Source organism: Adiantum capillus-veneris, chromosome 15 (genome assembly GCF_014529385.1).
Source record: "Adiantum capillus-veneris isolate H3 chromosome 15, ASM1452938v2, whole genome shotgun sequence".
Lineage (NCBI taxonomy): Eukaryota > Viridiplantae > Streptophyta > Polypodiopsida > Polypodiales > Pteridaceae > Adiantum > Adiantum capillus-veneris.
Window position 1 is genome coordinate 102,771,739 of NC_140945.1, and position 13,354 is coordinate 102,785,092.

Below are 13,354 nucleotides of genomic sequence, written 5' to 3' on the forward strand. Positions count from 1 at the left end.
CTCTCTCACACATATTTGAATTTTGCTGAAATTTAGGGTGAGGGTGCCATGGCTGCTGCCCTACATGCAGAGACCAGCGCGCGCGCGCACAGAGAGAGAGAGAGAGAGAGAGAGAGAGAGAGAGAGAGAGACGAATGATTCGTGCCCCTTAGTTTCTGGGCGGTGGACAATGTTCTTGCCTGATTGGCCATGAACTCCGACGGCCCCCCTCAAGCGCAATCGCGGCATGAGAGAGAGAGCCGGATTTTATTTGACACTGTGCTTATCTACAACTTCAACAGTGCGTTTTTTTTGTATGCCTTGCGACACGTGTGGTGCATAGGTAAATGATACAAAATTTGATGACGAGCTTTCTATCCGGAATCAATGACATGCTTTGATTGAAGATGGCCTCGTAGTGCTGACTTCTTCCTTGACATACGCGCTTGTTGTTTCATACGCGGCGTCTTCATCTTCATAGTTGGCTTTGCATGCATTTCTTGAACTTGAAGGTACTTGTATGAATTTCCCCTCCTCAAGGAGAGAAATGCACGAGCGTCTTCATCTTTCTTTTCGTCGAGCATGGGAATGCTTGTATACGCTTCTTGAAAATCAAGCAAGCAAATGTGAGTATTGACAGGACTTGCAGGTAATGAGCAAATAAAAGTTACTGTATCAAGAAGCAGTCGATCATCTTCTTCCTCCTTTTCATCTTGGCATGCTAGAGAGATATTCATGATGGGTGCATCCATGTCCACCCTGTCAGCATCTTTCCTTGCGCTTTCATGCTACATGTCATAAGCACTTCTTTTGGGCTCCTCGAGGCCTACGCTATGTTGGGCAATTTGTTGTCCCCGCAAGCTTTCATGCTGCTGTTCAACACCTCCTTGAACTCCGAAGAAGTACTCTATGCACCAAGAGAAAAGGGTCGCATGATGCTCGTAATTTGCTGGCGAGGGCTCTGACTCCGAAAGAATTGGGAAAGCTAGCAGCCGCCCCATGGGTTCTGGAATCGGCATGAGGCTTCAAGAGGGAAGGGTGGCATGGGTCCATTAGGCTACCAGGAAGGAGGCTCTGATGCCATGCTGAAATTTACGGTGAGGGCGCCATGGTTGCTGCCTACACACAGAGACCAGCGCACACACATAGAGAGACGAACACACACACACACACACACACACACACACACACACACACACACACACACACACACACACACACAGAGAGAGAGAGAGAGAGAGAGAGAGAGAGAGAGAGAGAGAGAGAGAGACGCAGTAGATAGTTAATTGATTGATGTTAATTCATGTATTTGTGTACATCATATAAGCTTCAGAGAGCGTGATCTGGAGAGGTGTGACGAATAATTCGCGCCCCTTAGTTTTTGGGCGGAGGACAATGTTGCTGCCCGATTGGGCTTGAACTCCAACAAACTTTGTGCCGAATAATTGAGAGAGAGAGAGAGAGAGAGAGAGAGAGAGAGAGAGAGAGAGCAGTTTTAATTCGACATTCTATTTTGAAAAACCCTTACTATATGGAGTAATATATCTACTTGTGGCTCAACACTTGAGCATTGAGAGTTGGTTTTCAATGTTTCAACCTTTAATGTATGCGTAGAAATAAAGCATGCAGGTACGAACCAATGAGCCAACATATGTGTGTGAGATAGGGAAACAACTATTGAAAATCTGCTTTTCATGAAAACAAAGTCTCGTATGTGAAACTGTAAAGTGCAGCGCAATGAATGTTGTTCTTTCTCAAGATGAGTGCTCCATAATGTGCTCAAGGTTCCTTTTGGTTCTTATGGAAGGGAGAGCCTTCCGTCTTTAATGAGAGAGTGCAATGATCACGAACAAAGTGAGTGGACAGTGTGCGTGCAAGTGTATGAGACTGAGAGATAGAGAGAGAAGAGAATACGACACCAGAGACGTTGTAAAACCCTCCTCCGAAGGCCCGACTCTCGTCGGCGAGAGTGGTCTACGATTGATTGCACAAACTGGTACAAAGTGTATGCATGAAACTGATGTAAGCTAGGCTAGGTCGGTGTCGTCGACGGGGGTGACGAGGCCGACGCTAGGGCTGAAAACTGAAGCAACTTATCTGCTCTCCAAAAACGCTCAAGGCTAAAATCTTCTACTGCTGAAAACGCTGATTTTGCTGGTCTTTATGGCTGAAAATCTGCTGCTACTGTGGGGTTGAATTGGCTATGGAAAGGGGCTGAAAATCACCTACTGAAAATCGCCAAATTCTGAAATCTGCTGCAGACTTAACATCCCTATTTGAAACAATTGATTTTGGCAAACCACAAAGGGGGTACCAATGCTTAATGAACAACCGTGCTACATCTTGTGCCGTGACTGTGCGTTTACAAGAAATCAACATGCAAAACTTGCTGAAACGGTCAATAATTGTCAAACATTGAGTGTTCCTTGAATGCAAACTTGGTGGTAGGTTAGTCACAAAATCCATAGAAATATCTTGAAAAGGTCCATCGGGAATAGGCAACGGAAGCAAGAGGCCTTGCTGCTTACCCCGAGGAGCTTTTACTTTTTGACATATAGTGCACTGTGTGATATAATGAAACACATCTTTTCGCATTTTAGGCCAATAAAAGAATCTTTCAATTTTTTCCAAAGTGGTGTTCATTCCCCTATGCTCACCCATGAGAGAATCATGTACATCATGCAATATGGTTGGCCTGAGAGAGGGCAACACACATAAACGTTGACGAAAATACAACAAACCATCACGAATGAGATAGTTGCTTGGCCCTTGGGAAGCAAGAGCCTGCAACCAATGCTTACCAAATTCGGAATCCGCATACTGATTCTTCATGCTGTCAAAAGACTCACCCTGAATAGAAAATGTGGATCTTGACTCAAGAGCCAAAATCTGTCCTTTGCGACTCAACGCATCTGCAAGAGGGTTAGCTTTTCCAAGCACATACTCAATCAAACCTCCAAATTGCTCAAAAAATTGTGACCACCGTGCTTGGCGATCACTCCAATGTGCACTAGGCATAGATTGGAGCCACTTAAGGGCTTGATGATCTGTGGGAACTGTAAACTCTCTACCATAAAGAAAATGCTTCCAATGCGCAAGAGAGTGAATGACAGACAAAAGTTCTTTATCATAAACTGAATAATTTTTTTTCGCACTATTGAGCTTCTGGCTAAGGAAAGCTACAAGACGACCATGCTGCTGAAGCACAGTGCCTATGGCGACATTGCTCGCATCCATCCATAGTACATACCTCAAAGGGATGATCCCAAGAGGCAACGATAAGACACGGTGCTTCTGTCACCGCAACCTTGAGAGCTGCGAAAGCTTCAATGGCTGCCTCGGGCAAGTCTACGCGCTGACGGCGAGTCTTTACCCCTTTCAAAACATCAGTCATAGGTGCAGCAATGCGTGCAAAATTCTCTATGTGCGAACTATATGCTTGACATAAACCAAGAAAAGAACGCACATCATATGCAGTTTTGGGCAAATCCCAATTACAAACCTGTTCCACCTTCGCGGGATCTAGCTTGACATCTTCTGCAGAAATGATATAACCCAGATAAGTGACTTCAGTAAGAAAAAATTCAGACTTCTTAGCTGCAATGTACAACTGACACTCATCCAAACGGGTTAGTACCCTTTCGACATCTCTTTCATATTGTTCCCATGATGCAGAAAAAATGAGAATATTATCTAAAAAGATGAACACACATACACCGACCATATCGCTGAAACGACCTACAGTGTGACGTGAAACGTTTCGTGGTTTCGGGGTTTCGAGGTTTTGAAACGTTTCGTTTCATAGCGTCAAAAACATGAAACAGGTTTCATAAACGACATTAAATTATATATTAATAAAATATGATAAATATGTATACAATGTAGCACACGACTCTAGACTTTAATGTCCACAAGAAAAAGAGAGAGAGAGAGAGAGAGAGAGAGAGAGAGAGAGAGAGAGAGAGAGAGACGTGCTCACTGCTTAGAAGCGACTTTAAGCGAGCACGATCAAAGAGATGTTCAGTATTGATGAAAGTTAGAACACAGCTAGTTTCATGAATCACACAACTAGTTTCATGAATCACACTTTCTATATGTCACACGCAAGCTGCAGCGCGCATCCAATTCGTCCGGAATCGTCCCTCAATTTGCGTTCGATAATTTTGCTGGAGTCGGAATTCGCAAGCGGCAGCAATACGCACTTCGCTACGGGCAGCGTTGGGTTTCTAGAAAAAAAGCCCCAATTTTAAATGTTTCGTATAAAATGCCTGTCCGTTTCATGCGTTCCGGCAAAACGTTTCATAGGTTTCGGAGTTTCGGGGTTTCATCTGCATGAAACGCGTTTTTATGTCACACTGGACCTACTATGAGACGATTAAATGTACCCACGGCACCTGTCAATCCAAAAGGCATAACAATATACTCCCATTGCCCTCGCTCGGTGCGAAAAGCGATCTAGAAGATATCGCCTTTGAATACCCTTACCTGATGGTATCCACTCTTGAGATCGACCTTGTTGAAAACCTTTGCCCCATTGAGCCTATGTAGGATATACTCAATGCGAGGTATCGGAAACTTGTTCTTGACGGTCATCTTGTTTAATGCTCTGTAATCAATACACAAACGAGACGAACCATCCTTCTTGCGAACAAACAAAATAGGAGCAGCAAAAGGACTTACACTAGGATGTATGAATCCTCTAGCCACCAACTCCGTGAGTTGTCGCTCTAACTCTTCCTCCTATGTCTTGTTCAAACGATAGGGAGCCTTACTGACAGGCTGTGCCCCCTCCATAAGCTCGATGCGATGGTCCTCCGATCGCTCGGGTGGGAGACGAGGTGGAAGATCATCCTGCAAAAAGAAATGTTTAAACTTCGTAAACAAATCTGAATACTTAGCTGGAGCGTGAATGCTCTGGAAAATTTGAGTAGCATAGATAAATGCCGCTTGTGCTCCTCGTAATTCACGCTTTACCTGCACATGAGAGATGAGAGGCAAAGAATGCAAGCCCTCCTCAGCACGAATGATGAGGGGGGAGTCAGTTTTGGCATGCAAAGTGAGAGTGTCAGCCTCCCAATCAATGAGAGGGTTAAGCTCACGAAACCATTTTATGTCCAAAATCATATCACATCCTAAGAGAGGAGACACAAGAAATTTCCGACGGAAATCAGCTTGTTGAACGGTAAACATCACATCAAGGCACTCTTTCGTGATGAGAGAGTCCATACCAGGAGCGAAGCCAGAAACCTCTAGAGGAGATTTCTGACTAACCTCTAAGCGGGCTCTCTCAACAAGAGAGAGACTTCTCAATCACATCATGATACCACCTGGATCAAACAATATAATAAAATGCTAACCCTTTACATGACCATAACACTTCATGGGAGACTCGTCAATGTGTGTGTCAGAGTTATGAGAAGATTCAGCTTGGTTCACTATAGTGCTTGTGGTTGCTGTGGGTGCCTTTGGTTCTTTAGGTGGGGCTGTCTGAGGACAAGCCTTCTTAATGTGACCCTTGACGTGACATTGTTAACATCTACCTTCCTTAGCATAAAACACTTGTTCTTCGGCCGTAGTGTATCCTCTTATAATTCCTTGTGCAGCTTTTTCATCGGGGGTTAGCTTAAGTTTTGCAGGTGCTTTAGCTTTACCCTTAGATTCGTTGTTAGAGTGCTTTTCCGAGGAATTAGAGGAAGAAGGGCTAGAAGAGTTACCATTCTTACCGTTCTTACCATTCGTGCGAGGTACTGAGGTGGCATAAACCGCGCCTTGAGCTTGTCTTGGAAATCAGCCCAATTGAAGGAAAGGGGCGTGAGTTCGTCGGCTTCCTCTAGGTGCGCGGCTAACTGTGCCTCTTGCCATGCGTGGTACCAATTGATGGCATCACCGGCAAGGTACATAGCTGTCGTCAAAACCTTGCTATTCCCTGTCTTCTTAGTTGTCGCAAAATAAGCATTAAATTGATGCAACCAAGAATGAATAAGTGTAGCATCCATCTTACCGTCATACTTACTGAAAGTAAACTTCTCTGTGACTGGATTATTGGAGTCTGCATCCCTGCTTGTGCCACTTGAGGAGCTACCAACCTCTTTGGCTCGTTCAGACTTCGAGGCAGGTACTTGTCGAACCAATTCTTGAGTGCGGAGTTCTCTTTGAGCCTCATGCTCGGCCTCCAAGGCCGCTGTTTGAGCCTCTCGATCGGCTTCCAAGGCCGCTCGTCTTGCTTTAGCTTCCTCCTTTCTTTGTGCTTTTCTTTCTTTTCGTTCGTCGTGCTCGCGTTCGAAGGCAATGCGAGTCACTTCTTGTTTGGCCATCATGTCCATCATTGTCTTGACCATTGCCTCCATAGGATTTGGTACAATTCGTGGCGTAGATAGGGAAGGGGCAAGGTCGGAAAAATCTCGTGGTGCGGAAAATTCTTCGTCGCCTCTCTCATGCTCATCACCTGTATGCGAAGTATCCATTCCGCTTCGGGTGATGACCATGCACTATGATCTTTGGTTCTTAAGTTCACGAGGAACTTGGGTTCTTGAGGGTCTTGAGGTTCTTGAGGGTTTTCTTTCGCTTGCAATCTGCGTTTGAGAAGGATCTTCTCTTCACCCGAGTTCTACTCTTTTCCGCGGGTGCACCCCTTGGCGGCCCTGCGCTCACACCGAGGTTGCTTTTTCCCACCTCACGTCGATTGGCTGGCCGCTAAGTGCACGGTCCGCTCTCAATGAGTGAAAAGAGCCACAAGGGGAGGCTGGACAAGCCCTTCTTTCCTCGGATTCCTGTCACTCTTCAAAAACACGATTAGGAATCGACACGCCCAAGCGAACTTGGGTTCGTGCGACCGCAACAAGCAAAAAAATTCTTGGGATTCTTGTGGTTCTTTCCTTGAGTGATACTGAACACTGCCAAAGCTCTGATCCCAATGTAAAGTGCAGCGGAATGAATGTTGTTCTTTCTCGAGATGAGTGCTCCATAATGTGCTCAAGGTTCCTTTTGGTTCTTATGGAAGGGAGAGCCTTTCGTCTGTAATGAGAGAGTGCAATGATCACGAACAAAGTGAGTGGACACTGTGCGTGCAAGTGTATGAGACTGAGAGATAGAGAGAGAAGAGAATACGACACCAGAGACGTTGTAAAACCCTTCTCCGAAGGCCCCACTCTCGTTGGCGAGAGTGGTCTACGATTGATTGCACAAACTGGTACAAAGTGCGTGCATGAAACTGATGCAAGTCTAGGCTAGGTTGGTGTCGTCGACGGGGGTGACGAGGCCGACGCTAGGGCTGAAAACTGAAGCAACTCATTTGCCGTCCAAAAATGCTCAAGGCTGAAATCTGCTACTGCTGAAAACGCTGATTTTGCTGGTCTTTATGGCTGAAAATCTTCTCCTACTGTGGGGCTGAAAATCACCTGCTGAAAATCGCCAAATGCTGAAATCTGCAGCAGACAATACCTGGATGAAAAACGCTAGGCTGGATGAAGCTTGGCGATGGTTGTTCTGCTGGAAACACTAGGTCTTGTGATGGCCCGGCGGTGATGATCTGCTGAAAACGCCAAGTTGAGGGAAGCTAGGCAATGAGGATGAAAAACGCTAGGGAGTCTGCTTGAGGGAAATCGCCCAAGGTGAGGGAGTCTTGCTGAGAGAGAGGGGGAACCTATCGCCGAAGGCCTGTGTTCTCCTTGCTCATCTGCCAAATAGTGCTAACCTTGGTTTGCTTATATATCATCTTACCCAATTTGCCCTACCTACTTTCCAACAAAAGTCACTTAAATTAATAAGTGAAAAATGTCAAAACTGGGTAAAATAGGCTAAATGCACTGGAAAATTCCCTTGAAGGATTCTGATGGATTTTGATGGGAATGCTTATGATCATGCTGTGTGCAACCAGAGGATATGCATCTACACTAAGTGTTTGGGCATGCACGGTCTGCGAACAGTCACAAAAGTGCCAGAACACTTCTAATCTAGACTGACTGGACTGACGGCTAAATGCACTGGAAAATTCCCTTGAAGGATTCTGATGGATTTTGATGGGAATGCTTATGATCATGCTGTGTGCAACCAGAGGATATGCATCTACACTAAGTGTTTGGGCATGCACGGTCTGCGAACAGTCACAAAAGTGCCAGAACACTTCTAATCTAGACTAGGCTAAATGCACTGGAAAATTCCCTTGAAGGATTCTGATGGATTTTGATGGGAATGCTTATGATCATGCTGTGTGCAACCAGAGGATATGCATCTACACTAAGTGTTTGGGCATGCACGGTCTGCGAACAGTCACAAAAGTGCCAGAACACTTCTAATCTAGACTGACTGGACTGACGGAACCCTTGTTATCAAGTAGCTTGTCCACAGACACATAGGGTTGGATGTGTCACGTGACAGAAACACTTTTGTATTTTTAGGAAACGATAATATTGTCACGTGACACATCCAACCCTATGTGTCCGTGGACAAGCTACAACACGACAAGGGTTCAGTCAGTCCAGTCAGTCTAGATTTAGAAGTGATCTGGCACTTTTGTGAGTCTATTCGTAAACCGTGCATGCCCAATCACTTAGTATAGATGCATATCGTGTGGTTGCACACAACATGATCATCAATATTCCCATAAGAATCCATCAGATTCCATCAGGGGAATTTCCCGGTGCATTTAGCCTATTTTACCTATTTTTGGCATTTTTCACTTATTAATTTAAGTGACTTTCCAACAAAAGTAGGTAGGGCAATTTGGGTAAGAAAATATATAAGCAAACCAAAGTTAGCACTAAATGGCAGAAGAGGCAACAGGAGCCAAGCTCAACAGGCAACTTCTCAATAGGACCTTGGTGGTTTCCCTCCAAGCAAAGAACCCCTTGCCATCCACAAGCATCCCTAGCGTTTTGCATCAAGCATCATCGCCCAAGCAAAGCCTTAGCATTGGCGTTTTTGGCATCAGATCCTCCCGTAAGCAGGTTCCAGATCCTAGTGTTTTGCATCAGTTTGCCATCGCCAGAAGACCACAGGAGCTAGCGTTTTTGTTCCCCTTCAGCCTAGCGTTTTTGCTCCTCATGAACCTAGCGTTTTTGGCAGTATTTAGCAGCGATTTTCAGCAATGAAATAGTTGCAGATTCAGCCCTTGAAGAGTAGCAGATTCAGCCCGGAAGGACCATCAGTTTTCAGCCTTAAAGAACCTCAATTTTCAGCTCTAAACCTGCAGAATTTCAGCGACAAGGACCCACAGAAAACAGCCCCAAAATCAGCATTTTTGGCTTAGTCGCAGATTTCAGCCCATAGCGATTTTGGATAGCAGTAGAAAGATTGCAGATTTCAGCTATAGTGTCGGCCTCGTCATCTCCGTCGTCGTCGTCAACATAGCCTAGACTTGCATCAATCACATGCATACCGTTTGTACCAGTTTGTGCAATCATAAGTAGACCACTCTCGCCGACGAGAGTGGGGCCTTCGGAGGAGGGTTTTACAACGTCTCTAGTGTCGTATCTCTCTTCTCTCTCTATCTTTCAGTCTCATACACTTGCAGGCACAATGTCCATCCACTTTGTTTGTGATCATAGCATTCTCTCATTAAGAATGGAAGGCTCTCACTTCCATAAGAACAAAAGAAACCTTGAGCACAGTTCGGAGCACTCATCTTGAGCAAAGCGCAAATATTCATTCCGCTGCACCTAACATTGGTATTAGAGCTTTGGCAGTGTTTTGTATAACTCAAGGAAAGAACCACAAGAATCAAAAGAATTTTTTTTGCTTGTTGCGGTTGCACGAACCCAAGTTCGCTTGGGCGTGTCGATTCCTAATTGTGTGTTTGAAGAGTGACAGGAATTCCAAGAAAGAAGGGCTTGTCCAGCCTCCCCTTGTGTCTCTTTTCTCTCATTGAGAGCGGACCGTATACTTAGCGGCCGGGCAATCGACGTGAGGTGGGAAAAAGCAACCTTGTTGTGAGCGCAAGTCTGCGAAGGGGTGCGCCCGCAGAAAGGAGTAGAACTCGGGTGAAGAGAAGATCCTTCTCAAACGTGGTTTGCAAGCGAAAGAAAACCTCAAGAACCTCAAGAACCCAAGACCCGCAAGAACCTAAGTTCCTCGTGAACTTAAGAACCCAAGAGCCCACAAGAACCCACGACTTCAGAATGGTTATCACTCGAAGCGGAATGGATACTTCGCTTGGAGGTGATGAGCATGAGAGAGGCGAAGAAGAATTTTCCCCACCAGGAGGTTTTTCCGACCCTCCCCCTCCCCCATCTACGACAAGGATTGCACTAACTCCTATGGAGGAGTTGGAGCTGATGTTTATGGAAAGGAATTTAGAACGCGAAGCAAGAAATGCAGCAAGAATGGAAGAAATGAAACGCAGACATGCAGAAAGAGAAGCAGAAAGAAAGGCAAGACAAGAACAGCGCGACCGACACATGCAAGAGTTCTTGCGACTCTTTTCTCAAGTGCCGGCACCGATGCAAGAGATTCAGGAGACGGAGACTCTCTCAGTCTCTTCTTCTTCAAAGCATGACACACAGGATTTGCATGATTATGACAAGCATGATGATTTGAATGATGAGCATGATGAATTGAATGACAATGATTTGCATGATGATTTGGATGATAAGGATGAGCATGATGATTTGCATGCCAATGATAAGCATGATGATTTGGATGACACTGACAAGCATGATGATTTGCATGATCAAGATGTGATTTCTCACTAGCATGATGATTTGCATGAAGAAGATGTGGTTGTTCACAAGAAGGATGTGTTAGTGGATGCTTTTTCTAGCGAAGCTAACCTTGTTGTAGATTCGATCAATCACGAAGAATCGTTCTTGGCTTTCGAGTCGAGGTCCAAAGAACCCCCACAGGACGATTCGATCATTCAGGAAGAGCCGATCTTGGCTCTCGAGCTTAGGTCCAAAGAACCCTCACAGGAAGTATTATGTGTTGGTATGATTGATACGCACGCATTGTTCTAGTGTTTCATTCGTGATCGTTTCCTGTATTTTAGTGAGCGTCTTTATGTGATCCCTTTTCATAGGCATGACATATTGTACGTTGAGCACGTTTCACTCATGAATGAGCACGAATGTATGTGGATTTTTCATGAAAAGCTGAAAAGTATGTATGTAAGGAAGTCACATTCTATGTCTCTTCCTTGGCGTGACACAGTACGCGAAAGAGCACATGAAAGTATGAGCACCAAGCATGCTCATGTCCGTTGTGAATTGCCACAGTTGATTGCTCTAGATCAAAAGAGAAAGATTCGATCTCATTATTTGCATATGTTTGGTGAACGGTTTGTCACTCCGTCTCTATGTTCATCTACATTGCATACACAGTCTTTAGAGAAGACAAGATTTTTTCCAGTCACTTTACATGGAATAGGTATGTTCATGGTTTTGTGTTGGAAATGGTTTCAGGAATTTTCACCCATGGAGATTCTTGAAAAAAGAGAAGCACGACTCCAGGCGAAATTGAAGCATCGAAGGAGGCACATAAGACTTTTGTGTCGCTTTCAGCGCGGCCCAAAGAAGCAAGCGTTGCAGACCTTTATGAAGTTCAAGTACCGGACGACCCACACATCAAAGTGGGCCGGCGAAGAGTCCCTTCCAGGATTCCGGATGCTATTGGCGATCTCCCTCGACACCATAAAATTCGGTACCAGTACCTCACTTTGAAAAGGAGGGGATGTCACGTGACACATCCAACCCTATGTGTCCGTGGACAAGCTACAACACGACAAGGGTTCAGTCAGTCCAGTCAGTCTAGATTTAGAAGTGATCTGGCATTTTTGTGAGTCTATTCGTAGACCGTGCATGCCCAGTCACTTAGTATAGATGCATATCCTGTGGTTGCACACAGCATGATCATCAGTATTCCCATCAGAATCCATTAGATTCCATCAGGGGAATTTCCTTATGCATTTAGCCTATTTTACGTATTTTTGGCATTTTTCACTTATTAATTTAAGTGACATTCCAACAAGAGTAGGTAGGGCAATTTGCGTAAGAAAATATATAAGCAAACCAAAGTTAACACTAAATGGCAGAAGAGGCAACAGGAGCCAAGCTCAGCAGGCAACTTCTCAACAGGACCTTGGTGGTTTCCCTCCAAGCAAAGAACCCCTCGCCATCCACAAGCATCCCCAACGTTTTGCATCAAGCATCATCGCCCAAGCAAAGCCTCAGCATTGGCGTTTTTGGCATCAGATCCTCCCGCAAGCAGGTTCCAGATCATAGCGTTTTGCATTAGTTTGCTATCGCCAGAAGACCACAGGAGCTAGCGTTTTTGTTCCTCTTCAGCCTAGCGTTTTTGCTCCTCATGAACCTAGCGTTTTTGGCAGTATTCAGCAGGGATTTTCAGCAATGAAATAGTTGCAGATTCAGCCCGGAAGGACCATCAGTTTTCAGCCTTGAAGAACCTCAGTTTTCAGCCCTAAACTTGCAAAATTTCAGTGACAAGGACCCACAGAAAATCAGCGTTTTTGGCTAGGTTGCAGATTTCAGCCCATAGTGTTTTTGGACAGCAGTAGAAAGATTGCAGATTTCAGCCCTAGTGTCGGCCTCATCATCCCCATCGTCGTCGTCAACATAGCCTAGACTTGCATCAGTCACATGCATACCGTTTGTACCAGTTTGTGCAATCATAAGTAGACTACTCTCGCCGACGAGAGTGGAGCCTTCGGAGGAGGGTTTTACAATGTCTCTGGTGTCGTATCTCTCTTCTCTCTCTATCTCTCAGTCTCATACACTTGCACGCACAATGTCCATTCACTTTGTTTGTGATCATAGCATTCTCTCATTAAGAGCGGAAGGCTCTCCCTTCCATAAGAACAAAAGGAACCTTGAGCACAGTTCGGAGCACTCATCTTGAGCAAATCGCAAACATTCATTCCAGTGCACCTAACAAATATCATCATTCATATGAGCACTTCATTAATGGGAGCTATGGAATATGACTAGAGACGGAAGAGGAGGCACTTACAAATGAATTATAAGTGTGCACAAAGACCACAAATCACTTTGTCCAAAACGTTCACCCTTTGTAGTTGTCCTTTCTTCTTGTGGACAAAGATGAAGAAAAAATGATGTTGCTTCCTGCACACATTTTCAACTAGACATCATTTTGTGCACATTCTTCGCTACAAGTGATTATAGATCGAACACACCCCACACATGAATGTTAGACGAGTGCGCAAAGAGAGGTGGCACTATTCTCCCCTATTAAAATAATTCCTGAAAAATGCGCCCTCCTCTTTGTTAGCGCGGAAACTCTTACGATTAGGAGCTAGGTTTCGGGCTTTCAATGTTGGAAGCGAGTATATTGATTCTTGATATGAGTGCAAACTTTTGCAAGAGTACTTACACTGGTTCATGAAACTCTAGATGTCTTATTATTGTGT

General features: G+C 44.9%; 1 long non-coding RNA gene across 6 annotated transcripts in view; it reads left to right on the forward strand.

The window, feature by feature from the left end:
- The window catches only part of LOC147441190 (uncharacterized), a 50,972-nt gene that overhangs the window by 485 nt on the left and 37,133 nt on the right, over positions 1-13,354 (forward strand). Inside the window, exon 1 of one of the 6 annotated variants that reach the window (XR_015184308.1) lies at positions 1-491. The exons of 3 other annotated variants lie outside the window; for them this stretch is intronic. This is a non-coding gene — a long non-coding RNA (uncharacterized LOC147441190). 2 more of the 6 variants (XR_015184305.1, XR_015184306.1) reach the window with 2 other exon arrangements.